The 27,356-nt window shown below is 45.0% G+C and overlaps 1 long non-coding RNA gene across 2 annotated transcripts in view; it reads left to right on the forward strand.

Moving 5' to 3' along the window:
* Positions 1-27,356, forward strand: part of LOC133753316 (uncharacterized) — a 112,370-nt gene that overhangs the window by 48,428 nt on the left and 36,586 nt on the right. The window contains exons 3-4 of one of the 2 annotated variants that reach the window (XR_009865042.1): positions 4,164-4,294; positions 14,650-14,758. This is a non-coding gene — a long non-coding RNA (uncharacterized LOC133753316). Of the gene's footprint in view, positions 1-4,163; positions 4,295-8,866; positions 10,010-14,649; positions 14,759-27,356 lie in introns of those variants that run through there. The other variant, XR_009865043.1, reaches the window with a different exon arrangement.

A 27,356-nucleotide genomic window follows, 5' to 3' on the forward strand; every position in this document is an offset into this window, starting at 1 on the left:
GGTAACGATCCAGTTTTATTCTTTCCCATATGGATGCACAAATTTCCCATCACCATTGGTTGAGGAGACTCTCCCATCCCCTTTGGAGAGGGAGTGCAAATCTTCACTCTCCACCTTCATATGTTGCTGTGTGTGTGTCTTTGGCTTTGTGTTTTCTCCTCCTATCAGATTAAGGGCCCACCAGTATGAATGACCTCATCTTGATCTTGTCTGGAAGGACTCTATTCTCAAATAAGCTCATAGACTGAGGTATGGAACCTCAGGACTTCAACATAACCATTGGGGGCACACAATTCCACCCTAACAACTAGTCTGGTTTTTTATCTGCTAACCTGGGTAACCAACCCTTGCTTGTACCCCTCTTCAAATTTCAAGTTACGAAGTTTAGCTTGCTTTTTAAAGGTAATTAGGAAAAATACTTTTCATAGCTTTCCCTAAGGATGCTTTAGGAAACCAAAGCACAGATTACTTTTAGAAAAATTTAAAAATAATTATTAGCAAATATTTTTCAAATTTTAAAATCTTTATTATTTTTGCTAATTATAAATGAAAGCATACCCATTATAAAAATTCAAACAATTAGAAACATCAGTAGAATATAAAACAGATCTGTCTGCTGATATATCAGAGGAAGTGAAATAAAAATGCAGATTGTTGATATGTATTAAGTTACTATCCGGGGCTGGTGCTGTGGCGCAGCGGGTTAACACCCTGGCCTGAAGCGCTGGCATCCCATATGGACACCAGTTCTAGTTCCAGCTACTCCTCTTCCAATCCAGCTCTCAGCTATGGCCCAGGAAAGCAGAAGATGGCCCAAGTCCTTGGGCCCCTGAACCCACGCAGGAGACCCGGAAGAAGTTCCTGGCTTCTGGCTTCACATCGGCACAGCTCCGGCCATTGTGGCCAATTGGGGAATGAACCATCAGATGGAAAACCTCTCTCTCTCTGCCTCTCCTCTCTCTGTGTAACTCTGACTTTCAAATAAATAAATAAATCTTTTTTAAAAAGTTATTATCCAACCCTACTTCTAAACCATTTAAAATTTTGGATAAAATGCTTATATAAAAGACATTTTCTTGAAGTCATCAAAAATCTGCCAAGCTGTAAGGAATTGGCAATCTAAAATCTAAGGGGTGGGGCTCAGGGAGGTAAGCAGAGCACAGAGCTCCTAGGAATCCAAGGGCATTTGCTGTTCTGGAAACTCAACTCTTGGTTTTGACACCTTTGTCAGGTGACAGAAAGCAAATGCTATTATCATGGGCGTAAGAAGGGGATGAAAATTAAGAATGGGTGAAAAGAGGTAGACTTTGTGTATAAAGTAAGTAGGCAGTGAGCTCTCACCAGACATATACAAAAAAACTTGTTCTGAAGCTGAGCTGAGGTGTCAGAGAGGGCAGGGATACCCATCTCCGAGAAACAGGAATGTGCAGCATAAATTCATTTCTCCTACATGGTCAGAACTTCTTAAAGGTGAACTTACTGGTGGGCATTTTGTCTCATAGTTAAGATGTTCCTGGATACCACATCAGAGTACTTGAATTTTAGTCCAGGCTCCATTCACCATTACAGCTTCCTGTTAACGTACACCCTGGGAAACAGCAAGTTATGGATCACATGTGTGGGGTCCTGCCACCTACTTAGGGGTAGGATTGAGTTCCTGGCTCCCAGATTCAATTCTGTGTGACTCTGGCCATTGCAGGCATTTGGGGATTGAAACAGAGGATGAGAGCTCTTTTCTCTGTGTGTGTGTGTGCGTGTGTGTGTGAAAAATGAATGGATGAGTGAAGAATAATAATAAACCAACAAGTATATTCTTGTAGAATTACTTTGGAAGGCATTGTGGTAGTTTCTTGTGAAACTAGTCCTTCACCTACCACCTGGCCCAGTAGCTCTATCCTCAAGAGAAACAAAGTTGTGTATTTGTTTAGAAAGCATATTTGTCGGCCGGCGCCGTAGCTCAACAGGCTAATCCTCCGCCTTGCGGCGCCGGCACACCGGGTTCTAGTCCCGGTCGGGGCACCGCTCCTGTCCCGGTTGCCCCTCTTCCAGGCCAGCTCTCTGCTGTGGCCCGGGAGTGCAGTGGAGGATGGCCCAAGTCTTTGGGTCCTGCACCCCATGGGAGACCAGGAGAAGCACCTGGCTCCTGCCATCGGAACAGCGCGGTGCGCCAGCCGCAGCGCGCTACCGCGGCGGCCATTAGAGGGTGAACCAACGGCAAAAGGAAGACCTTTCTCTCTGTCTCTCTCTCTCACTGTCCGCTCTGCCTGTCAAAAAAAAAAAAAAAAAAAAAAAAAGAAAGCATATTTGTCGCCTTGCGGCGCCGGCACACCAGGTTCTAGTCCCGGTCAGGGCACCAGATTCTGTCCTGGTTGCCCCTCTTCCAGGCCAGCTCTCTGCTGTGGCCAGGGAATGCAGTAGAGGATCGCCCAAGTGCTTGGATCCTGCACCCCATGGGAGACCCAGGAGAAGCACCTGGCTCCTGCCATCGGATCAGCGTGGTGCGCCGGCCGCAGCGGCCTTTGGAGGGTGAACCAATGGCAAAGGAAGACCTTTCTCTCTCTGTCACTATCCACTCTGCCTGTCAAAAAAAAAAAAAAAAAGCATATTTGTAAACAGTTGCTCATTTATATGAATAAGGTTGATCGTGAATTTCAGTGTCATTCATAATGTCCAAGGCCTGGGGAAACCATTGAAATGTCCATGATCTGGTAAATGGATAAATACATTTTGGCATATTTATATCACGAATTACTCCTCCTGAGCATAGAAAAAGAACATGTTACTGCTACATACAGCAACATAGGAGGTTCTCAAAAATGTGGTGCTGAACAAGAGTAGTTAGACACAAAGGAATACAAATTGGATTATTGCATTTACATATGATTTTTAGAGCAGTCTCAGCTAATCTGTAATGACAGGGAGCACATTAGTGACTCTTTGGGGATGACTATAGGGGAGATAAGGCCTCAAATGGATATAAGAAATTTCTGGGAGAAAAATGTTATATATCTTGACATTGGAGATGCTTACAGAGTTGCAAACATTTTCCTCAGGTCGCTGATATGTTTAAGTAAAGGAAGCAAGTTTTATGTAACTGATAATTAAAAGCAAGTTTTATATAATTGATATTTTGGTAGCTTTGTTTAAAATGTAAAAACAACAGCACAAAAGTGATCCCAGACTGGTAGAGCCACTTGGAACCTGGCACTAGATGGAGATTACTCTATCTCAGCCTTCAAAAAAATCTACACCAATAATTTTTCATGGACAGTGCCTAACACACAATAAAAAATAATGAGGCATACACAGATACCTTGTATCACTGGTGAAAGTGTAGTAGAAACTTCAGTTTGCAAATCAAACTTGCAAAGACTTTATGTAGTGAAATGATCAGTTGTAGGTTGTAAAACAGTCATTTTCACTATGCTTCAAGGAAAAAAAATATGTATGCAGACAACACAACCCCATAAAAAGTGACCATGGAAATCTGAAAAAGAACCAAATAGAACAAAAGGTAGAAAACTGAACTTTAAATATTTGCTGGATGATTTTTAACAAAAGATTCAACTCTTCTGTAGAGAAAAGTAGTAAATTGAAGTGTAGGTTACAAAATTAATCAGAATTTTTAACAGAGAAAAAAGATGCAAAATATGAAAGAAGGATTAGAAGATATTGAAAATAAAATGAACTCTAGCATGGCTAATTGGATTTCCAAAGGAGTAGAAGAAGAGAATGAGGGTCAGTGTTTGAGATGATGTCCAGGAGCATTCTAGAACTAATTAAGGACTACGCAGCCTACCACATAAAAAACGTTTTCATCTAGCCTTAAACAAATCACAAATAACACATGTTGATAAAAATGGGGAAAGACAAAGACAAAATCTTAGAAGAGTACATTATTGATTAGAGTGAATATTATCAGTTGAACTTCTCAATAGCAACAGTTTAAACCAGAAGGCAATACACTGAAAGAAAATAATTGCCAATTCTGGTCATGAAACAAACAAGAGATGTTTTTTTAAATGAGTTTTTTTTTTAACTTTTATTTAATGAATATAAATTTCCAAAGTACAGCTTATGGATTGTAATGGCTTTCCCCGCCCCCCATAACTTCCCTTCCACCCGCAACCCTCCCCTCTCCCGCTCCCTCTCCTCTTTTTCAGGTAACTGGAAGCCAAGAATTCACTCTCAGCTGACCCTATCAAGGAAATGTTAATACATGTACTACAGGCAAAAGATAATAGCCCCAGAGGAAGAGCTGACCTGCAAGAAAGAATGAAGAACAATGAACGAGGTCAGTGTCTGGATAAACCTGAAGGGAAAGTAAACAATACTAGTTTTTAGTGGAGCTGAAAAAAAAAAAAGAGTTAATATAGCAAAAACATATGTGCTAGGGCTTCAGAATTTTCACAGAATATTCGCATTATCTTTTAGTTTCATTTCCCACAAACATTTTGAAGAGCCTGCATATACTTTTGTGTGTGTATGTATTTACTTTCTGTATGACATATCTTTTATTTTTAAAGATTTATTTATTTATTTCAAAGGCAGAGTTATAGAAAGAGGGAGAGAGAGAGAGAAAGAGAGAAGAGGTCTTCCATTCACTGGTTCACTCCCAAATGGCCACAGCGTCTAAGGCTGGGCCAGCCTGGAGCCAGGATCCAGGAACATGGGTGGCAGAGGCCCAAGAACTTGGGTCATCCTCTGCTGCTTTCCCAGGAACATTAGAAGGGAGCAAGGTTGGAAGTGGAGCAGCCTGGACCTGAATGGATACCCATATGGGATGCCAGCATTGCAGGTGGTGGCTTAACCCAATATGCCACAATGCCAACTCTTGTATAATAAATATTACAACAAAAGAGGTTTTTAAAAACTTGAACCACTGCTCACAACAAAAAATGGTCTTCACATTTTTACTGAATATCCATTGACCATAGATGAAAGGGTTCATTTGGGGATCTCTGTTCTCTCAATTCTATTCCTTTGGCCAATTGGTCTGTCCTTCTGCCAGTACCAAACTGTTTTGATTAATACAGATTTGTAGTACGTTAAGAAAAACTCATTTTAGTTTGCAAGGCAGAGAGACAGACACAAAGAGAGAACTCCTATCCCCGGGTTCACTGAGCTGGCTGAAGCTGGGAGCTGGGAACTCCATGCGCGTCTCCCACAGGGGTAGCAGGAGCCCAGTTACTTGAGCCACTGCCTTCCAGGGTCTGCGTTAGCAGGAAGCTGAAGTCAGGAGTGGAGCAGGGATCTGACCCAGGCACTCTGATGTGGAATGTGAGTATCTTAACTGTGAGGCTAAATGCACTCCACAGATTTATAATAAGGCTGACATCTGTTAGGCTTGGAAAACAATAGCTCAAAATGAAGATCTCTGATCCACTCCTGCCTTCCTATCTTTCACCCTCATGTTCTGCCAAGAGAAGCCTTAGAAACTGGAATCCCTCTTTCCTAAAGTGAGCCATGGACCACATAGCCCCTTCTTCTCAGACAGTCTTGGAACTTGAAGATAGGACTCCCATCTGTGTCCCCTTCTGCATCCCAGCTGGCCATCATGGAAGCAAGACTCATTCCAGAGGACCCTGCTCCAGACCAGGGAGGGAGAAGGGCTGCAGCAGAGGGGCCGAGGTGAATCTGTGCTTCCCACTTGGTCTCTTTCCAGTGGCTCCTCCGCTTCTTGTCAGTCACACTCCTGCCCAGCTGCCCTGCCTCCTCATTACCCCTCCTCCTGGGTGTAGTAGCCAGTAGCTTGCTTTGTACCTTCAGCTCTGCATTCTGAAGACTCTGTGTGCCATGGAGTGGTCACCAAGTGAATTTGTTATGCCTTTCTCTCATGAACCTGTGAGCAACCCAGGGATCATCACCTTTTCCACGCCCTGCAGTTGCTTTGGTAGTACTGGTCTCCTAACAATATTGTGTTCCAATCCATGAGCAGGGGTTATCTTCCCATTTACTTGTTTTCTTTGATTCCTCTGCAGTGTTTTATAGATTTCATTGTACACATCTTTCTCTCCTTTGATTTCAAATTAAATAAAATTTTATTAATATATTTAATTAATTATTTATTTATTTTAAATGGTAGAGTGATGGAGAGAGAAACAGAGACAGAGAGGTCTTCCATCTGCTGGTTCACAACAGCCAGGGCTGGGTCAGGTACAAATCAGGAGAGTGCAACTCCATCTGGTTCTCTCACGTGAGTGACTGGGGCCCAAGCACTTGGAACATCATCTGCCGCCTTCTCAGTTGGATTGGAAGCAGAGCAGCTGAGACCTGAACCAAGCACTCTAATATAGGATGGTAGTATTGCAGCTGGTGCTGCAGCTCAATAGGCTAATCCTCCGCCTGAGGCGCTGGCACCCCGGGTTCTAATCCCAGTCGGGGCACCAGATTCTGTCCTGGTTGCTCCTCTTCCAGTCCAGCTCTCTGCTGTGGCCCGGGAGGGCAGTGGAGGATGGCCCAAGTGCTTGGGCCCTGCACCCGCATGGGAGACCAGGAGGAAGCACCTGGCTTTGGATCAGCGTGGTGCACCAGCTGCCATTGTGGGGTGAACCAATGGAAAAAGGAAGACCTTTCTCTCTGTCTCTCTCTCTCTCTCACTGTCCACTCTGCCTGTCAAAAAAAAAAAAAAAAAAACAAACAAAAAAACAAAAAACAAAAACAAAAAAACCAAACACTCTAATATAGGATGGCAGTATTGCAAGCAGCTAAACCCTGCACCACAACGCTGACCCATTTTTCACCTCTTTGATTACATCGAGTCCTAAGTGTTTTGTTTCTTTGTGTGCTATTGTAAAAGGAGTTGTTTTCTTGATTCCTTTTCAGATTGTTCATTGTTATTATATAGAAATGTAACATAGTTTTGTGTTTTTGTATCTTGCAACTTGACTGAATTTATTAGCTCTAACAGATTTTTGTGAAATCTTTAGGCTTTATAGTTAATATTTTTTTTTATTTTTTATTTTTTTTATTTTTGACAGGCAGAGTGGACAGTGAGAGAGAGACAGAGAGAAAGGTCTTCCTTTTGCCGTTGCTTCACCCTCCAATGGCCGCCGCGGTAGCGCGCTGTGGCCGGCGCACCGCGCTGTTCCGATGGCAGGAGCCAGGTGCTTCTCCTGGTCTCCCATGGGGTGCAGGGCCCAAGGACTTGGGCCATCCTCCACTGCACTCCCGGGCCACAGCAGAGAGCTGGCCTGGAAGAGGGGCAACCGGGACAGGATCGGTGCCCCGACCGGGACTAGAACCCGGTGTGCCGGCGCCGCAAGGCGGAGGATTAGCCTGTTGAGCTACGGCGCCGGCCTATAGTTAATATTTTAAAATGTTCATATAACATTTATATAAACTGATTACCTAATAGGCCATGAAAAACACCTCAATAAAACTTAAATTAGAAATTCCTCAGGCCACATTCTCTGACATCAGTGCAACGCTGTTAGAAGCTGAGAACACAAGGGCTGGTATAGTGGTGCAGTGTGTTAAGCCACTTCTTGAAATGCTACTATCCCATATTCTAGATTGGGTTTGATTCCTGGCTGCTCTGTTTCCCATTCAGCTTCTTGCTAATGCACCAGGGAGAACAGCAGAAGATGGCCCAAGTACTTGGGTCCCGGCCAACCATGTGGGAGACCTGGATGGAGCTCTGGACTCTTGGCTTCGGCCTGGCCCAGCCATGGCTGTTGTGGCCATGTGGGGAGTGAACCAATAGATGGAAGATCTCTCTGTGTCTCTGTCTCTCTGTTAATCTTCCTTTCAAATAGATAAATCTTTTTTAAAACAGTTAAGAACACATCAAAAAACCAAATACACATACTATACATACACACATGAGAGAGATTGTTATGTTAAATACCTTCTGAATTTAAGAAAAAAAAAAAACTTAACACTGTACTTATTAAAAAGAAATGCTGGCTGGCGCCGTGGTTTAACAGGCTAATCCTCCGCCTTGCGGTGCCGGCACACCGGGTTCTAGTCCTGGTTGGGGCGTCGGATTCTATCCCGGTTGCCCCTCTTCCAGGCCAGCTCTCTGCTATGGCCTGGGAAGGCAGTGGAGGATGGCCCAAGTCCTTGGGCCCTGCACCCACATAGGAGACCAGGAGAAGCACCTGGCTCCTGGCTTCAGATCAGCACGATGCATCGGCCGCAGCGGCCATTGGAGGGTGAACCAACAGCAAAAAGGAAGACCTTTCTCTCTGTCTCTCTCTCTCTCACTATCTACTCTGCCTGTCAAAAAAGATAAAAATAAAATAAAAAGAAATGCAGGGGTCAGCATTTGGCACAGTGGTGAAAATGCTACTTGGGGCATGGGGCTCCTGCATCCCACATTAGGATTGAATCTTAGCTTTACTCCCAGTGGCTCCTCTTCCCATCCAGTCTCTGTTATGGCCTGGGAAAGCAAAGGAAGACGGTCCAAGTCCTTGGGCCCCTGTACCCTAATGGGAGACCTGGGAGAAGCTACTGGCTCCTGGCTTCAGATCAGCTCAGCTCTGGCCATTAATGGTCATTTGGGGAGTAAACCAGTGGATGGAAGATCTCAGTCTCTCTCTGGCTCTACCTTTCCCTCTAACTCTGTCTTTCAAATAAATAAAATAAATCTTTTTTAAAAATTAGACTTAGGGAAAACTTGTAAATGAAGAATCTGTTGCCTGCAGAGTCCAAAAGGGCCGAATTGGGCTTGTTTCAGTATGAGTGGTACGAGGGGCAACTGCTGCTTCTGAAAGTACCAGGGTGGTGAGGCCCCGTCCTGTGTGGGGGGCGGGGGTCCAGGCCCCATCCTGTGTGGGGGGCGGGGGTCCAGGCCCTATCCTGTGTGGGGGGCGGGGGTCCAGACTCTTTCATGTTCTGCATGTCCTGAATGACTCTGTCATAGGAACCTCTTCGAAAGAGAATGCCATGAGGACAATGCTGGTCCTGTGCTCTTGGAGGAACCTGGATGTCGTTAAGACCTAGCCTGCAAGGATTCTGGTTTAAAATCTGCTCCAATTTCTGACTAGTCTCTGAGTCACATGTGTGCATTGTGTACATGTGGAGTAGACTCCAAACAATGCGGCTAAGACTAGGAGAACCGAACTGGGATTGGAGCCACTGCTAGGTGGCCAGTTTGTCAGTTTGTCTGGGACTCTCCTTGGTTGAGTACTGACAGTCTTTATTCTGGGAGCCCCTGTCAGTTCTAGGAAAAGTGGATGACTGCTCACTCTGAATGCTTCCCAGAAGACAGCGAAGTGCGTAAGCGAATGAACAAAAACCACCAGGAGGAACATTGTAGATTCGAGAGTCTCCACGGCATAGCATTCATGCTGTGTTGCGGACAGAATGTTGTGTCCTTCTCATATTTATGTGTTGACATCCAAGGAGTGGGGCCTTTGGGAGGGAATTAGGTCAGGAGATGAAGACTCTCATGAATGGGATTATTGTAAGAAGAGAATAGGAACTGCTTCCTTCTCTTGCCATGTGAAGATTCAGGAAGAAGACTACTGTCAGCCAGGAAGCAAACCTGCTAGCCTCTTGATTTTGGAGTTCCTGGCCTCCAGAACTCTGAAAAATAAATATTTGCTGTTGAAGCTCCCCTACCTATGGTGATTTGTTATGGCAGCCTGACCTAAGACATGATGTTCAGCAGAAAGAGAATCTCTGGAGACAGCCACTCAAGATGATCAAATCATTGGGATTATTGGTAAAAAGGCCTGTAAGCATATTTAATTACTTGAAAGAAAATAAGGAATGAATGAGAAAACAGGCACTCTCAGAAGAAAAATGGAAAGTATTAGTGAGAACCAAATAGAAATTTCATCTTGAAAACAAATTTTTAAAAAATTCCAATATAACTAACAGAAAGAAAGAGAAGATAATGAACAATCTCATGGACCTTTGGTCTGACTTAGAGCTAAGGTAATTGGTGTCCCCAAAATGATGAGAGAGAAAGAGACAAATGAGCAAAAATCAACTCCTCAAGTTCAATGAATGAGTGAGAAAATTAATGAGTATTGTAGAACCTCTATGATAGCAGAATAAAATAATCTATTTAAAGAACTATAACTGGGGGCTGGCTTTTTGGTAAAGTGGGTAAAGCTACCTGTGATGCTGGCATTCCATATGGGTTCCAGTTCATGTGCCATTGTAGGCACTTGGGGAGTGGACCAGTATATGGAAGACCTTTGTTTCTCTGTCTTTCCCTCTCTCCCCATAACTCTTTCAAATAAATAAAATAAATATATTTTTAAATTTTATCACTTTGGGCAGAGTTTTAATAATACTATTTAAGGAAAATTGGATAGTTATTATTAAAAATGTATGGTAGCGTGGGCATCCAGCACAGCAGTTAAGACGCCACTTGGGAAAGATGACCTATCAGTGCACTTGGGTTTGAGTCTCAGCTCTGCTCTCAGTTCCCGAGGATGCTCACCCTGGGAGGCGGCAGGTGACTACTCAAGAACTTGAGTTCCTGCTACCCATGTGGGGAACCCAGGTGAGTTCCAGGCTCCAGGTTTCATCCTGACCCAGCTCTAGCTTTGTGGGCATATGGGGAGTGAACCAGAGGTAGAAGATCTTTATTTGTCTTTCTCTGTCTTTCAAATAAGCAAATAAAATTAAAAAAAAAAACCCTCTTTACAGTAGTTTAGCCTGTTTGTTGAGTGTAGAAATCATGTCCATGCTTGTTTTACAGTCCCTCCCATTGCTCCTGGGCATGTTCTGTGGGAAAGCCCCGCACCTCTCAGTCAGACTGGGTACAGGTAACAGGAGAAGTTGTGCTCATGTATTCAGGCCTCTTGACTACCTGTGTCTGATGAGCAACATCCTCTGTGGATCTGTAGCCCCTCTGCTCCCAGTCCCATTTTCTCCTCCTCCATTTTTTTAGAACTTTCTCATGGAGGATATATACAGTCCTGCAGCCAGCTCTCTGCTGTGTTCCTCTTTCTGAAAATATCTGATTTGTCCCACTCTCTTTGCTGCTTCCTCCCATCCATGCCCACCTTCTTCCCCTCCAGGCTGTTTAAAGTGGAAACACGACCCAGGTCCAGGGAAGCAAGGACAGGAGCACAGTCGTGGGCAGACTTCCTGGGCCTCTGCCTTCAAGCACACCCTAAAGGGGTATCTTCTCCTTGGGAAGGAGTTGCTTACCTGTCTGGCTCTCAAAGAAGCCCTTGGGTGGGTATTAGGATGGAGGAAGGCGCCGGCTCTTCCTGCTGTGGGCACTCTTCCAAAGCCAGCCGCCTAGGGTCTGAATTGTCCCAACTCATTCTCCCAAAGGCAGTGAGTAAACTACAAGAACCTCTGGAGGAGTGGGCTCATGACCAGGAGACATGCCACCTGTTTACTCATTCATTTAGAGAGTGTTGCTTGAGCTCCTACTGAATGCCCACCCCATCCCAGGTGTTATGAATAATGGCAATAATAATAGCAACTGCTGGGGCTTCGGCAGTACCTATGTAAGTGACTAGGAAAGATTAACTCCACAGACAAGTAAATTAGGCTTTGACCCCAGGGGAAATACACACACACACACACACACACGCAGTGTGATAAAAACAATGATAAATGGGCACAGGCCAACACACTGAACCCACCACAAAAGGATCTGAAGTTCAAACATCAGCATCTGTTGCCCTTGAAGTTGGACTGAACTGGTTGCCCGGGTTACATGGGCTGTCCTCTTACTACATCCTGGCCCATTCCGCTCAGTAGGCTTCAATACCAGGGCGTTTGCCAGGGAAGGGTGCACACGGTTCTCTCTCAGTTCAGAAGTTTTCTTATTCCAGGGCTGCTTCTTACAGGGTGTAACTGGCTTGACAACATTCCCCTCCTTTTGTCCTCAGAGTCGGGTGGGACGGTGACATTTCCGTGTGACATCTATGCAGTGCCTGACACTCTGCAGCTAGGAGGGGCAAGAATGCCTAGGAGTTTTGCTCCCTGTGATGAGAAGAGTCTGAAAGATGTAGCAAAGGGAAGGATCTTGGAGGTGCCCATTCCTCCAGCAGCAGTTTTCAACATGTGGTCCCAATCACGAAACATAAGTATCCCTTGGTACCCTGGGCCCGTAGCCATCTGGGTGTTAACAACTCTAATTCCAAAGTTTCAGGAGTCACATTAGTCTCTTTTCTTATATTGTTGTTTTGCCTGAAAAGATCCTTTTTTTTAAGATTTAAAAAAAATTATTTGAAAGGGAGAGTTAACAGAGAGACAGAAGGAGAGCTAGATAGAGATCTTTCATCTACTGATTCACTCCCTGAATTGGGCCAGGCAGGGGCCCAAGCACTTGGGTCATCCTCCTCTACCTTCTCAGGTATATTAGCAGGTAGCTGGAATATCCTTTATACCCATCCAATGATAGGTACAAATTCTTACTTAGATATTTCTCCACAATGGCATATTTAGAAAGAAGCCAATGAACATTTACTCTTAGCACCTGTGAACCCCAAATATAGCTTGTGACTGGTTCTTATATAGCCCTTGAACTGAGGTAGGTTTTAGAGCTTTGAAAGTTTGTTAAAAAACAAAACCCAGAAACAAGCACCACGAAGTGGCAGGTACAAGATAGTCCTCTAATATTTTGCTCTCTGCTCACCCTTTCATTTGGATAATAAGTCAAAAACCTTATTTAATTTGGATTTAACTTTCATTTTTCTTTGTAAATGTAGCCTAGTGTCCAAATCCATCAAGGAATAAAGTTTTCCTCAAAAACAAGGCTCTCATGTCCTGAGTTGGGTGCTCTGTTGGTGACATTTAAACTCTGTACTGCTTTTGCCACCGCTAATGCCCTGAGCGGCTCCAAAGACTTTATGGTGACTCATTTCTATTTGCAGGCCCTAAATGCTCTTGATGTTCTCCAAAGCTGTCAGGTTTTCTGTCACAATCCCCAGCCCCCCTGACTGGTCCAGGCTGCCAGAGCTACACCTGCACAGGTGGCCAGGGAGCACCCTAGAGGTCACCTGGAGGTCACCCCTTGCTTCATTTCTAATACAGTCTCCACCCAGGAGCAGATGAAGCCTCTTTACACAGCCCTGTTGAGGCCTGTTTCTGAATTGCACCTGTGTAGACCTGTACTCATCCCCACACGTGATGACAAGACCCCCCCCCCCCCGCCTTAATGGATTCATTGCCCCCTCCAAATAAAAGACACCTGACATGCTTCTCATGCAGTCATGGCTTTGGAAATGATTGACATGTCTCCTTCTTCGCTGCAAATACGTTACTCTGTGTGACAACTTGTGTTGTATTTCTTCCATCTCATCAGGAAGTGGGCCAGCAGGGTGGGGCTAACTTGTTTTACAACTGCCTGTCATCTTCCTGGAGAGGAACAGTGCCCTGTGCTTCGTTCCCCACTGGCCAGTGCTTCTCAAGAGGACACAAAGATGAACAAAGTTAAATTTGCTCTGAATCCTGGGAGAGCAGCAGAGGAGCTGGATTTTAAGTGGATACGGTGTGATGAGCTCTGCCTGCTGAGCTCAGATAACACAAATAAAAGGATATGGACTTAATATTCCATTGTAGGGGCCGCCATTGTGGCACAGTGGGTTAAGCCGCTGCCTGTGACACTGACATCCCACATGGGTGCCGCTTTGAGACCTGGCTGCTCCATTTCCAACCCAGCTCCATGCTAATATACCTGGGAAAGCAGCAGAAGATGGCTCAAGTGCTTGGGCTCCTGCCACCCACATGGGAGACCTGGAAGAAGCTTCTGGCTTCTGGCTTCGACCTGGCCCAGTGCTGGCATCTGCAGAGTGAACCAGTGGATGGAAGTGCTGTCTCCCTCTCTGTGACTCTGCTTTTCAAATAAATAAAAAATAAATCTCTTAAAAATAGTCCATTGTAGGCTGTGCTCTTAAGGTGGACATTTTGGTTGCCTTCAGTGTTTCTTCTATTAAAATAATGTTGACATTCATAACTGTACATAATTCTATGTAGGAGCAGAATTGTTGGGTTGAAGTCCATGTGCTGAGAGACTAAACACAGCAGTGGACAACTGCCAAACTACAGCCAGCCCCCCATATCCATGGGATTAACTGACCAGGGATCAGAAATATTTTACAAAAATGTATCTGTACTTAAAATTTTAGACTATTTTTCCTTATTCTCTAAACAGTATAGTAAGTTTAATAACTACTTACTAGCTTTCACATTGTATTAGGTATTATACCTAGAGATTTTTTTATAAGTATGTACAGATTATATACAAAGACTGTATCATCTTATAACAGAGCGTTGAGCATCTGTGGATTTTGGTGTCCGTGGTGGGAAGGGAGTCCTGGAACCCTTGCCCCATGGGTTCCAAGGAATGACTGTAGACACAAAAATAGAACTCTGACACCAGTCTGCAGCCACCAGCCAGGAAGCCAAGCAGTCATGTCTGTAGCTGTTGCCTCCAAATGGTTGGACTTGATGAGTCACTGGCAGCTTCCCTGCTTTTGTCCCTGCTTCCTACCAAGGACCAGTCGAGAAAAGCCAAATACACACCCGGAACGAGTCCTCGGGATGACCCCTTCTACTTACCTGGTTCACGCTTTCCCACGCTGACAGCCTCTGTTTTCCACTAGAGTCTTCACAGTCCCTCTGCCTGCCTTTGAGTCTCCGCCGAAACACAAGTGATGGTGGCTGATTCTCCTGCTGTGAAAAGCACTGAATAAATAGCCTTTGTTTGTTCTCATGTCTTTCCAGTTACAGTGGAGCTTCCAGTAAGACACGTTCTGCACTCCCTGTTGCATGAAGGCAACTTCGACTAGGGCTGGTCTCCAGAGAGGCCCTGTGCCTTGCTGCTGTCAGTGTGGTAAGTCAGCTCTGGGTCTAAACTCTGCTCTCTCTGTGTCAAGTTCCTGACTACTGATGCTCAGCTTGGCACTCAGGTCTTTTATTATTTCAAAAGATTTTATTTGGCTTATTTGAAACGCAGAGCTACAGAGAAAGAGAGAGAGAGAAAGAGAGAGATACAGAGGCAGAGATCTTCCATCCACCGCTTCACTCCCCTAATGGATGAATTGGCTAGTGCTGGACCAGACAGAGCCAGGATCCTGGAACTCTGTCCAGGTCTCCCACATGGATGGCAGGGGCCAAGCACTTGGGTCACCTTCTGCTGCTTTCCCAGGGATATCAGCAAGGAGCTGAATCAGACATGGAGCAACTGGGACTCAATCTGTTGTCCATATGGGATGCAGGCAGCAGCTTAACCTGCTGTGCCATAAATCAGCTCCATCTATGGCTTTCTAAGACCCAGGGAGTAGTTCGCATTAATTTGGCCTCCTTAGTGGAATCAGGGCAACTTTCGTCAGCCCACTTTGCTGTCTTCCATTTTGCTGAGTTGTGTTGTGTTGTGTTGTCTAACAAGTGTTGTTTGTCCTAAGAAGGAGAATCATGGGCAGAACATAGGCACAGGCCCCACTTGGCTGTTTTCTGAGCTACCCTCACAGATCAGTTGGTCCTTTTCACTGGACTGGCATCCACATGAACACGCTTTGCTGCAGGCAACCGATAAAGCTGGCTAGGGTTCTCAGTCTGTCTTGAGAGGCCTTGCCTGCCTGGCTTCGACCCACAGTGTTCTTTCTGGTTGTCTGCCTCCTGCAGGAGCAGATCGTTGAGTCTGCGTTTGGAGGTGGCTCGTTGTCTGTCTAGGACTGAGATGCCAGACACACAAGCTGTACATTCCCACTGACTACCGCCAGGTCTCACGAAGTTGTCTGAGTCTACATCTCTCCCTGATCTTGGAAACCTCCTGCTTCCTACACGTTCTCTGAGTATCATCCTTATCTCACACGTCTCTCTCTAAATGCTGTAATTTCATCAGGAATCATCTCATCTTTGAGGGACTACTCTAGAAAACATTTGATTTGAGGAAACTGGTTAATCTGAAAGGAAGGAAAACAGCATTTCTCAGACTCAATGAAAGTCATTTTTTGTCTGGGGTGGGATGGGGGAGGTTTGTTATGCAGAGGCCTCCAAATAAAATTCTGAAGCAAAAATTGCTTCACTGAAATATTCTTTGACTAAAACTGATGAGCATTTGGGCCAACTTAAGCCAGAACAAAGAGACTCTTCCCAAGAAATCTCCCCACCCCTGCTTCGTCTCCATTGGCTTTCCTGTATCTGGCTGTTCTTCCCTCTTTCCTTCCAGACCTCTTCCCTTTATGACGTCTTTCCTTTCACACCTCCTTCTCCATCCTCCTTTGGTTCACACCCCCTACCTTGTCTAGAAAATCCTCCTATAACCACTCAATGCCAGTTGCCTCTAAGAGCCTATCTATGCCTCCCATGAGCCAGGCATGCAGGCAACTGTAGAATTTCAACCTTGGACCTGAGCTGAATTAAGAGCTATAACCAAAGATTTTCATAACACCCCAAAAGACCAGCAAATATTCACAGAAGAATTTAGAATTCATTTGGGGGCTATGACCCAAGGTTACCTGACCTATATCAACTTGTACACAAGTTGGTTGGAAACTCAGATGCTAGATCTGGATGATAAAAGCTGATTGGACTGACGCAGAAGAGGCCCCTGAGAGTCTGCCTTCCCATATTAAACCTGAGGGTCAAGGAAAGGCCCAAATACAGGACTCTTAAAAACCATACCCAAAAGGTTTCCAACAAAAATCTGTCGGGGCATAATTTCATCACTCAAACAAAAACATGAAACTGTAGGACATTTTTGGTCTAGGCTAGAAATGCCTTGGAATAACATTGAATATTAGAGAAGATGGTGATGTAACTCTAGCCTTTTCTTCTTGTTTTGCCAATGGAATTGAACCTGAAATTGGAAAGATAATTTAAAAACAGATTAGAATAAGGAATTGTTCCCTTAGCTGAACTATAATACCTGGAAGAGGTAGAACATGTTAGAAGGGATTTAAAACAAAAATAACATTACATTGCAAGTCAGCTGTGGTCCTGCAGATCACACAGCTAGGTGATCCACTCTTTTCCTACCCACCTATACAGTAGGAATCTTGTGGATGTCCATAACTGAGAAAAAGATCATCCCATCACAGAGAGAGAGAGAGAGAGAGAGAGAGAGAGAGAGAACAAAAAATGAAGACAGAAAAATCCCCCAATTCAGATCAATGAAACTTTGCAGAAGGACAATGGCCAATATCCTGTCTTACCCCGAATGACTCAAGGTGAGTCACTGTGAACGTAGATTTCACTCCTATGACTTGCTGGAAGATACTCTTCTCAGCCAATCCTGTCCCTCTGGTCAACCTCTTCCTTGAAGTAAACATAGCCTACAGGTAGGTGGTTGGTATTTCTAATAACCCACAGGTAACCCTTGGGCCCTTCCAGCCTTCTGGGACCACCTCTACAAATTCAGTGGGGAGAGACCTCCTCTGCAATTGGAATTATACTGTTTGATGCATACCAGCGGGTGTATTTCTGCATGTTCCAGAGGACTCCTCTATTCATTGCCAAGTTGGTTGCTCTGGCAATCAAATTACATTTGATACAGGCTTCAAATGAGGATTACAGAGCAATGTAGGCCTGGGGAAACTTTGCTTTAGAATTTAATGGAGCATTCTGAACTTTGTAGAGACAAGTTACAGATAAATTATTCTCAACAATAGCTAGTATAGGATATATACAGCACCCCAATATAAATCTCTAAATATGGCCGGCGCCGTGGCTCACTCGGCTAATCCTCCACCTGCGGCGCCAGCACCCCAGGTTCTAGTGCCGGTTAGGGCGCTGGATTCTGTCCCAGTTGCCCCTCTTCCAGGCCAGCTCTCTGCTGTGGCCCGGGAGGGCAGTGGAGGATGGCCCAAGTGCTCGGGCCCTGCACCCGCATGGGAGACCAGGAGGAAGCACCTGGCTCGTGGCTTCAGATCAGCGCAGCGTACCGGCCGTAGCGGCCATTAGGAGAGTGAACCAACAGAAGGAAGACCTTTCTCTCTGTCTCTCTCTCACTTTCTAACTCTGCCTGTTAAAAATAGAGAAAAAAAATCTCTAAATATTTGGCAACATGAAATTTAGTTTGAAACAAAAATCGGGGAAACCAGTAGTCAACTGAGCAGATGTCTTAATCTTGGATTTTGATACATTTACATTTACATTAGATGATAATTATGGGAACAGCCTCATCAGGGTTGATTAATATATGGTGGTCACCCCTTATCCTTAGAAGATATATTCCAAGACCCCCAGTGAATGCCTGAAAGTGTAGACAATCTGAACCCTATAATCAAATATCTTTTCCATCTTATTTACTTACCATGCATTGTAGCTATAACTTTTGCAGTTTGAGGTGTGGCAGCAAAAGTCCTGCACGTTTCTTTTTCCTTCTTCACAGTTTCACAGATAGAAGATGCATCCTCACCACAGATCTTAGCAGGCTCAGCACCTGACCTTTTCCCTTTCCCTGCTAAACTGAGAGCTTTCACTTTTTCACTTGAAGGAAGAACTTTGTGGCTTCTCATGGGTTTTATATCTGAATTGCCAGTATCACCAGTCTTGTGCTTTGGGGCCGCTGTTATGTCAAATAAGGGTCCTCTGAACACAAGCACTGCAGTACCTTAATAGTGGATCAGTGACCGAGATGGCTGCTAAGTGACCAACACGTGGGTGGATTTGCTGTATGATTCCCATCCCAGGTGAGAAGGAGTGGGATGATGCAAGATTTAATCAAGATGCTTAGAATGGCATGTAGTTAAACATTCATGACTGGTCAGCTTCTGGAACTTTCTACGTTTTAGACCATGGATGACCATGGGTACTGAAGTCATGGAAAATGATGAGGAGGCACTCTTACAGTGAAAAGTCCTTGAACACTCACTGACCTCAGCAGCTCAGTCCTGACTCGTGAGGATGGTTCACCTCCTCACCAGTGCCCCAACTCCAGGCTCCAGCCCCAGCCCCTCTGGCCTTCTTGCTTCTGCAGGGTCCTTCCCTCATTCAGGAATTCCCCAAGAAAGACCAGCAAGGTGCCTGTGCCTGTGCCTGCGCCTGCCTCTCCTTCCTGAGGCCAGAGGCTGGCAAGGTGGCTTTTGGGGATGGAATGCACATAGGTGAGGTTTGCTCCCTTCTCCTGGTCTCTTGGCACCAGCTGTGGCTGCCGCAGGCCTGCTCTGCAGCAGTTTCTCTTTCATCAGGACTCAGCTTTCAGGGACTGGACCCCAAGTCACAGCAGCTCAACCGGAAGTTTCATCAGTTGGCTCAGCTGGGTAGGACAGGGTGGAGGCAGGGTGGTTGGGGCTGCTCCATCCTCTCCCGCTCACCTCTCCTGTCTCTTGTCTTCTCCTTCACTCCCTTTCCTTCCTTCTTTCTCTCCTCTCTCCGTTCCCATCTCCCTGTCCCTTTGCCTTTCCCCACACCTTTCTCCCCACTCCTCTCTCCTCTCTTCTCACACTTTCCTCACTCCCCTCCCATCTCTCTCATTCTTTTCTTCGTGCCTCTCTGCCTCATTCTGTTTCCTCTCTGTCCTCTTTCTCCTCCTCTCTCTTGGTCTCATGACCTCTCATTCCTCCCCTTCTCTCTGCATTTCTCTTCTACTCCAAACAAGCTTTGTCACAGAGCCTAAGATATCTAACCAATCTCGCATCTTAAAGACCCCACAACCAAAGAAGACACTACTCTTGCAGGCCAGCCCCATCTGGATAATACTGGGGTGGACTCTGAATGGCCCAGACAATGGCTAGGTCACGTGATTGGAAGGAACGCTTCTTAGAAGCCAGGCAGTGCCAGTCTGGGGATATGAAATATTGGGAGCCAATCTCAAGGGGCATGAGAGACTGTTCCCATGGTGGGCAGCAGTGGATTCCTGTCCCCTGTAGAAGAGGACCACCTGCTGGGAGGAAACATTTCTGACCTGCCTTCCAGAGCTTAGTGCACCCCTTGAACAATCAGCACTTTGTGATACAAATGTACTCTCTGCCTCACAGAGTGACCTATGAAGTAGAAGCCCTAATTCTTAAAACCAACAATTGGGACTTGATTATAATGTGGCAGGTTGGTATGTTTCTGTAGACGTGAGAGAGGCATTCAACTTTATATGTTGATAGGGTTGCTGTGCTGTTGGTACTGGGAGAGCCCAGCCTTGAAATGCCTGCTGTCTGGATGCTTCTTTTGAAGGGAAGACTTCCTGGCTGGCTGGCTGGCTGGCTGGGGCAGAGGCAACAAGACAGCTGCTGTGCTGTATCTGCATCAGAGATCCTCACACACGGTGGGGCTGGTCCCCACCCAGAGGAGGCAGAGTTCTGCTTCCTGGACACCTGCAGGCTGACAGAGCCAAGCCACCCTCCCCTCTGCTCTCTGCAGTTCGTGCCATACCCTGCCTGGGGAAGTGATAGGTGTATCCCTTAACTTCCATTTTCACCAGGTGTCTGGACAATCCTAGAAGACATTCAAGTCAGGCTGTGTTTCCCCTTTATCTTGTGATTACAGACTCAGCCACTGAAAGAAAAATAACTTTCTGTGAGCCCTACCCCAGGCACCAGAACGCTCGCTCCTCAGCACACTGGCCATGTGAAGGCATTTCAAAAAGCTCATGGAAAATGGAATTAAATGGATGCATTCATCTTGGTGCCAAAAAAAATTGTAAACCATGCATAGGTGGTTTCTTCAAAAAGCTCATGGGAAATACATAGTATGAAAAAGCTATGAATGAATTTCAAAATTTGCTGCACCCAGGCAAGCTTTACCCCAGCAATTAAGACTCCAACTGGGACATCCTCTTGTCATTTTGGAGTGCCTGGGTTCAAGTCTTGGATCTGCTCCTGACTCCAGCTTGAATCCCACATAGCCAGTGCCTTCGGGGGTGAGCTTAGGCAAGCCACACTCCAGGCTGTGCTGTGCCCATCTGTGAATTAGAGGGTCACACTGGATGGTACTGAAGGCCCCTCATGGCCCAGTTGGGCCCTCATGGACATGCGTCTTCAAGTTCCTTTATGGTTTTTTATTTTTGATACTTAAAGAGGTTTCATTCTACTAGCTGTAATCACACTCCTTGTTCGTTGAAATGAAACCTGAGAACCAGTATACAGAAGTTGATTGTCAGTCGGGTATTAAAAGTCGTCAGAGGTGCCACAACACCAGTTAGCCAATTCCATGATTTTCCCCTAAGTAAATGTAACAGCTCTAGCTCCTCTAGTGCTACCCAAATACAATAGAAGAAGGTAGAGGTGAGGCTGTTCCTTCCCTGAGGCTGAAGGAGGTGGGGTGCCCTGGGGGCTGGTGCTTCTGGGAGGGACAGATTCCAGAAGGGGCACTCCTGCTAGTGTGGCCCCAGGAATCTCGCCAGGGGGTCTGCCCTGGGCCTGGGCTTGTGGATCCTGGGACCAGGGGAAAGGTTCTGGACACTGGCTGACCTAGGGCCCTGACCTCCCCTCTCGCTAGAGGGCCATGTGAGCATGACCACGAAGCCTTGGAAGGTAGGGTCACCACGGATCAGTCTCGCTTCCATGTCCCCAACCATTCTCTCTTATCTTGTATTCTTAATGATTTCTTTTTATTTCTTGACATTCTTACCAATGTTTTTCCTTTTTTATTTTATTTTATTTTTTCCTGCTGAACTTTTTTTTCCTTATATTTCTTTGAGAGTGAGAAGGACAGAGCAAGTGTTCCCATCTGCTGCTTCACTCTCCAAAGGGTGAAGCCAGGAGCTAGAAACTCAATCCAGGTCTCCCACGTGGCTGGCAGGGACCCAATTGTGCCATCATGGTTGCCTCCCAGGATCTGCATTAGCAGGAAGCTGGAGTCAGGAGCCAGAGCTGGGACTTAAGCCCCCCTCACGCTAAGCACCAGGCTAACCGCCAGGCTAAGCAATGTGAACCTGAAATTTGCAGTGCGTTCTAAGTTAGCACTGCAGCTGAGGTCCTCATTCCCTTGTACCTCCAGGGAGGAGAGGCGTCGGCGTGGACGCCCTTGCTCATTTGTCCTTTGTCCTGACCTGCAGTGAGCTCCTTACTGTCAGGAACTCCTAAGCACCAAGTTCTCAAAGCTGCTCCAAGGCATTCACTACAGCGTGTCAGCTGTGGGCTCCGTGTTGTGTGCGGCACTTCTGTTACTTGTTTTGGGGATGTCTGGCTGCTTTCCCTACAGTCCCCTGGTCCCCCCGTCATTACACCTCTCCACGATGCTCCACAAGAACTCCAGTTTGTGAATGTCTTTTGGAACAACTTTTTTCTGGGGGGAGGGGAGGGGACTTGGGTCTAGAACTTTTTGCTTCTTAATGATAATAATACATATTTTCAAAATATAAAAGATTAGTATAAAATTCATTTATGTGGCTTTAAAGAGGAAAATTTTCCAGTTAGAAACCTTTGACATAATACACAGGGTTAGAATCTTCCTTTCTGATTGTCACTGCAGACGTGGCTGGAAAAATACACATACAGCCAAGACAGTTTGTTCTTCCGGAGTTGGTTGACAAACTTTGGCCTGCAGGCTAAATCTGGCCTTGAGCTAAGGATGGTTTTGCATTTACAAATAGTTATAAAGTAGTCCCCCTATTCATAAAGGAGGCAGTCCAGGACCCTCAGTGATGTCTGAGACTGCCGATGGTATTGAACCCTACATGTGCTATGCTTTTTCCTAGTCAAACGCACATGCGTACACACACACACACACGTTAAAGTTTATAAATTACAGTAAGAGATGAACAACAAGAATAAGAAAATAGAACAGTTATGACAAGGTACTGTCATGGAAGTCATTTAAAACCTATGAATTAGTTCTAGAACATTCCATTTAATTTTTTTTTTTTTTACAAACCACTGTTTTTTATTTGCAAACTACTGTTTTCAGTGGGTAACTGAAACCACAGAATGTGAAACCGTGGATTAAGAGAGACTGCTGTGTAAGTGCCCGTGACCCTAACTCTTGGCCCACACGGCCTGACACATGTACTCTGTGATCCTTTAAGAGACGTCTGCCAACCGCACTCCATAGGAAAGAGATGAGGCAGTGCAAACTTGAAAACTTTGATAATGAAAAAGAACAGGAACATTGTATTCAGTTCATCCAGCAGTACTTCCGAGTATGAGTGTGTCACTAACAACGTGACCCATTCCAGTTAGTCTTGATGGCATGATTCAAAATCCTGATGTCAGAGATTGCTCCATTTAGTACCCATAGGTACGGATACATCAAGTAAAGACACAATAAAAAGTGACTGTGGAAGGTCCCGATGTGAATTACCAGAGGCAGCCTGCATATATCTGAGAGCAACCTGTGGACCATGTCCATGTTTCTAACTCCAAATACAAACTTGTGTTTGTCGTGCACATGTTGCCCTGTGTCCTGTTTATAGGAAAATTCCCACGCAGTTCCAGAGCTCTGACCTGGGCAAGGTGAACAGCGGTGCTTTTCTAGCTGGGGAACAGATAAAGGGTATAGGCATAGGTTAACGAACACTGGGAAATGAAACACATCCCTTCTCCTGAATGCTGTATCCAGAGCCAAGAGAAATAGATGGATCATCAGAATTTACAAAGGGAGTTCACAGTAGTCCCTGATAGGATGGAACAATATCTTTGAAAGTTTCAAAACACAGATAAGATGAACTCATTTGTATTTCTTGGGAATTACTCTTTGAAAACAATGATGAGGTCCAGCCAACTCTAGGTAGTGCTGGTATGCAGTCAACACCGCCACCTGCTGGCCCAGTCGATGAAGGCTGTTTGTGTGGCCACATTTCTTTCATAGAGAATTACACCATAAATCACTCAGCAGGGTGCTGCAAAGCACTATCATTTCAAGGTTCAATCTCTTTTCTTTTTTACTAATAGCTTTCACATAAATGTGCTTTTATATGTGACTTTTATTTATATTTTCCTATTTGAAAGGTAGAGTAACACAGAGAGAGCTTGTACCACTGGATCTTTCCACAGATGCCTGCAAGGGTTGGGACTGAGCCCAGCTGAAGTCAGCAGCCAGGAACAATCTAAGTCTTCCATGTGGATGGCAGGGACCAGGTACTTGGGCCATCATTCCTGCCTTCCAGAATCTTCCTTAGCAGGAACTGGAATCAGGACCTAGAACTGGGTCAAGAACCCAAGTACTACAGTATGAGCTGTTGGCATCTTAGCTGTTAGGCTAAATGATGTCTCTGCAGCTTTTTAAATTGAAAATATTTATTTATTTATTTTAAATACAGACCTACAAATAGGTACACACACATACACACACACGCATACAATCTCCCATCTGCCGATTTACTCCCTGCTCATGATGGCTGGGACTGGGCCAGTGCAGAAGCAAGAACACAGTACAGGTCTCCCACATGGTATTAGGTTTCCAAGAACTTGAGCCACCACCTGCTATCTCCCTGGGTGTATATTGGCAGGAAGCTGGAGTCAAGACACAACTGGGACACAAATCCAGGCACACCCAATGGGAGGCAGGGGCTGACTCTACCTGGCATCCTAACAGCTATGCCAACATCTCCCTCATTTTTAAAACACACACGGTGGAGACAAATTCAGGAAAAGAGGGTGGTACTCACATCAACAAATTATGTTTCATGCTGGCATTAAATGTTGGGTGGAAGGGCAGTTTAAAATCCCTAATTAAACTGATTCTTGGTACTTTCAGTTCATTCCTCATTGATACAGAACTTGGCTTTAATGGTGTTGCATTGATTGAATCATACAGGATTGCATCTGTACATGTCCTTCTGCACATGCTTACTCCCCGACAAATGTTCTGAACCACACATTTGGGGCAATTAGTTCTTTTTAAAAATTATTTATTTGAAAGGCACAATGACAGAAAGGGAGAGGAAGTCACACACACACACACACACACATCTTCCATATACTGGTTCATTTCCCAAAAGCCCATGACATTCAGGGCTGGAGCAAGCAGGAACCAGAAGCCAGGAGCCAGGAACTCCATCTTTGTCTCCTAGGTGGGTGATGGGGTCCCAAGTACTTGGGTCATCATCTGCTGCTTTCCCAGGTGCATTATCAGGAAACTGAATTTAACCCTATCTATTTTTCTACCATCTCTGTAATATCACTACATTTAAGTTTATTTTTTTTAAGATTTTTTTTTTGAGAGGCAGAGTTACAGTTACAGTTACAGTTACAAATGGCTGCAACAGCCAGAGCTGGGCTGCCCAAAGCCAGGAACCAGGAGCTTCTTCCAGTCTCCCACATGGATGCAGGGGCCCAAGCATTTGGGTCATCTTTCACTGCTTTACCAGGCCATCAGCAGGGATGCTGGGTTGTAAGTGGAGCAGCTGGGACTTAAACCAGCGCCCACATGGGATGCTGGTGCTGCAGGCAGAGGCTTAGCCTGCTACGCCCCAGCACTGGCCCCTTGTGTTTGTTTTATGAACAGATCACTTGCAAACAATGGGAATACCTGAAAGGAACACATAGAAGCAGATCTGTGCAGTTCTAATGGGCTGGATCCTTGGAAAAGTAACAGTGACGGTGAGGTGGTGTGGGGTGTCGATTTGGGAAATCCAGTAAACTGTAACAGCTAAAGAATCTGCTGATACCACGTGCACATTTTCCAGTGCATGCAACTAGAAGTGTAGCACATATGCCCAAGGACAAGGAGATCTTTATTATTAGAGAAGATTTTAAAACTTCTAGTTAAAAAAATGAAAATGAGCCCCAACAAGAACCTAAGAGCTGTATAACATTTTAAAACATTTAATTATAGTTTTAAACTTTAAAATAACTTTTGTAGTATTCAAAGTTAGGGACGGATAACAAAAAGTGTGTCTGAGCACACAAATCAAATATTTTGGGTTAAAATATATTTTGGTTTCTATCCATAAAGCGACACAACTTATTTTCAGTAATTCTGTCTCCTTGGACTCTTTTTCAGATTCTTGGAGGATATCCCAGGATTTCTTACTTAGTGGTTAAGGTCTAGTTGGAGTGCTTGGTATTTGTACTACTTTACCCATTAGTCCAAACTGTTACTGAGATGATGGTATCAGGTTTTTTTTTAGAGTTTATTTATTTATTTCAAAGGCAGAGTGATGAAAAGAGAGGGACACACACACACACACACACACAGAGAGAGAGAGAGATACACTCCCCAAATGTCTGCAAATACCAAACGGATGCCAGGAGCCAAGAACTCAATCTGGTCTCCCATGTAGGTGGCAGGGACTCAAATTGTTTTTAAAAACATTTGTAATTATGTTGATTTGTTGGCTTATATTCATTCACAGTTACAGGTATCACAGACAAGCGACTGACAGATGGATAGATAGATGCAGCTGGCACCTCTGGTGAGGACCCAAAGTCTCGAGCTGTCACCTGCTATTCCAGCAGGAAGCTAGAATAGGGGCAGAGCTGTCTTGTGCAGCCTGGTCAGGATGGGATGGGGTAGCATGAGATTTCATCATCATAGCCACAGTGATGTGCAATTTAAAACATATGAATTATTTATTTCTGGAATTTTCTATGTCACATTTTCAGATCACAATTGACTGTGAGGAACTGAAACTTTGGACAGTGAAATTAAGAGGTCTACTGTAGCATGAAGATGTTGCTAATGTCAGTTGGAAAACCACCAAGTAAACCAATACCTATGCATTTCTGGGCTTTAGCGACTTGGAAATTTAGCGATCCAAATAATAACGCGGAAGTGAGAGAGTCCAGGTTCAGCGGCTCAGCACCGTGGTGACAAAGCAGCTCAAGGCCTTTCCAAGGCGCCCGCAGCAGTGCAGCAGTAAGAACTGCACGGCCAGTGCCCCAGGCACTGGGACCTTTGCTTGTGGTGAATTCATTATAGGAAGCTGTTCTTCCACTGCAAACCGCTGCTTGCATTTTTTCTGACAAATGAATCCATTGCTGTTTGCTGGCCTGTGTACACAGAACATGTATGTTATGGCATATAGACTGTAATGTTACTACCTACAAATCAGTATGCACCATGTAACTGTCCAGTCAGAGACTTGGAGATCAGGAAACGACGCTCTGAGAATTTTGCATCCTAGCGGTGTAGTTGATTACTTCCATGAGTAACACAGACATTTCACTGTGTCGCAGTGGTGTCTCAGGACACTAGTAGGGGTTAAGGTCGCCACGCAGCATAGTACAACCTCTTTTTTCATTTGTAAATAATTGGGAATAGGCTCTTAGTGTTGTTGCACAATAAATATGATTTTCAGGAATAATTTAACGGGCAATGTTGGGATGTCACAAACCTACACCGTCATCCCTTCAGCCACACCACAATCCTAGTCTAAGCTGTTCTTTCCTGCCTAGCCTATTGCCAGCACTCTCTATAGGTCTTTGCTTCCAGCCTTCCTTTCTCTCCACCACAAAGCAATGAGAGCAGCTTAAAAAAAAATCTGTAGTAAAATTACACAACTGGAATTGACTGCTTTAACCATCTCTAAGTGTTCAGTTCAGAGACATTAAGTATATTTACATTGTGCAACCATCACCACTGTTGGTCTCCAGAATTTTTTCATTTTTTTC

Source organism: Lepus europaeus, chromosome 3 (genome assembly GCF_033115175.1).
Source record: "Lepus europaeus isolate LE1 chromosome 3, mLepTim1.pri, whole genome shotgun sequence".
In the NCBI taxonomy this organism is placed as follows: Eukaryota; Metazoa; Chordata; class Mammalia; order Lagomorpha; family Leporidae; genus Lepus; species Lepus europaeus.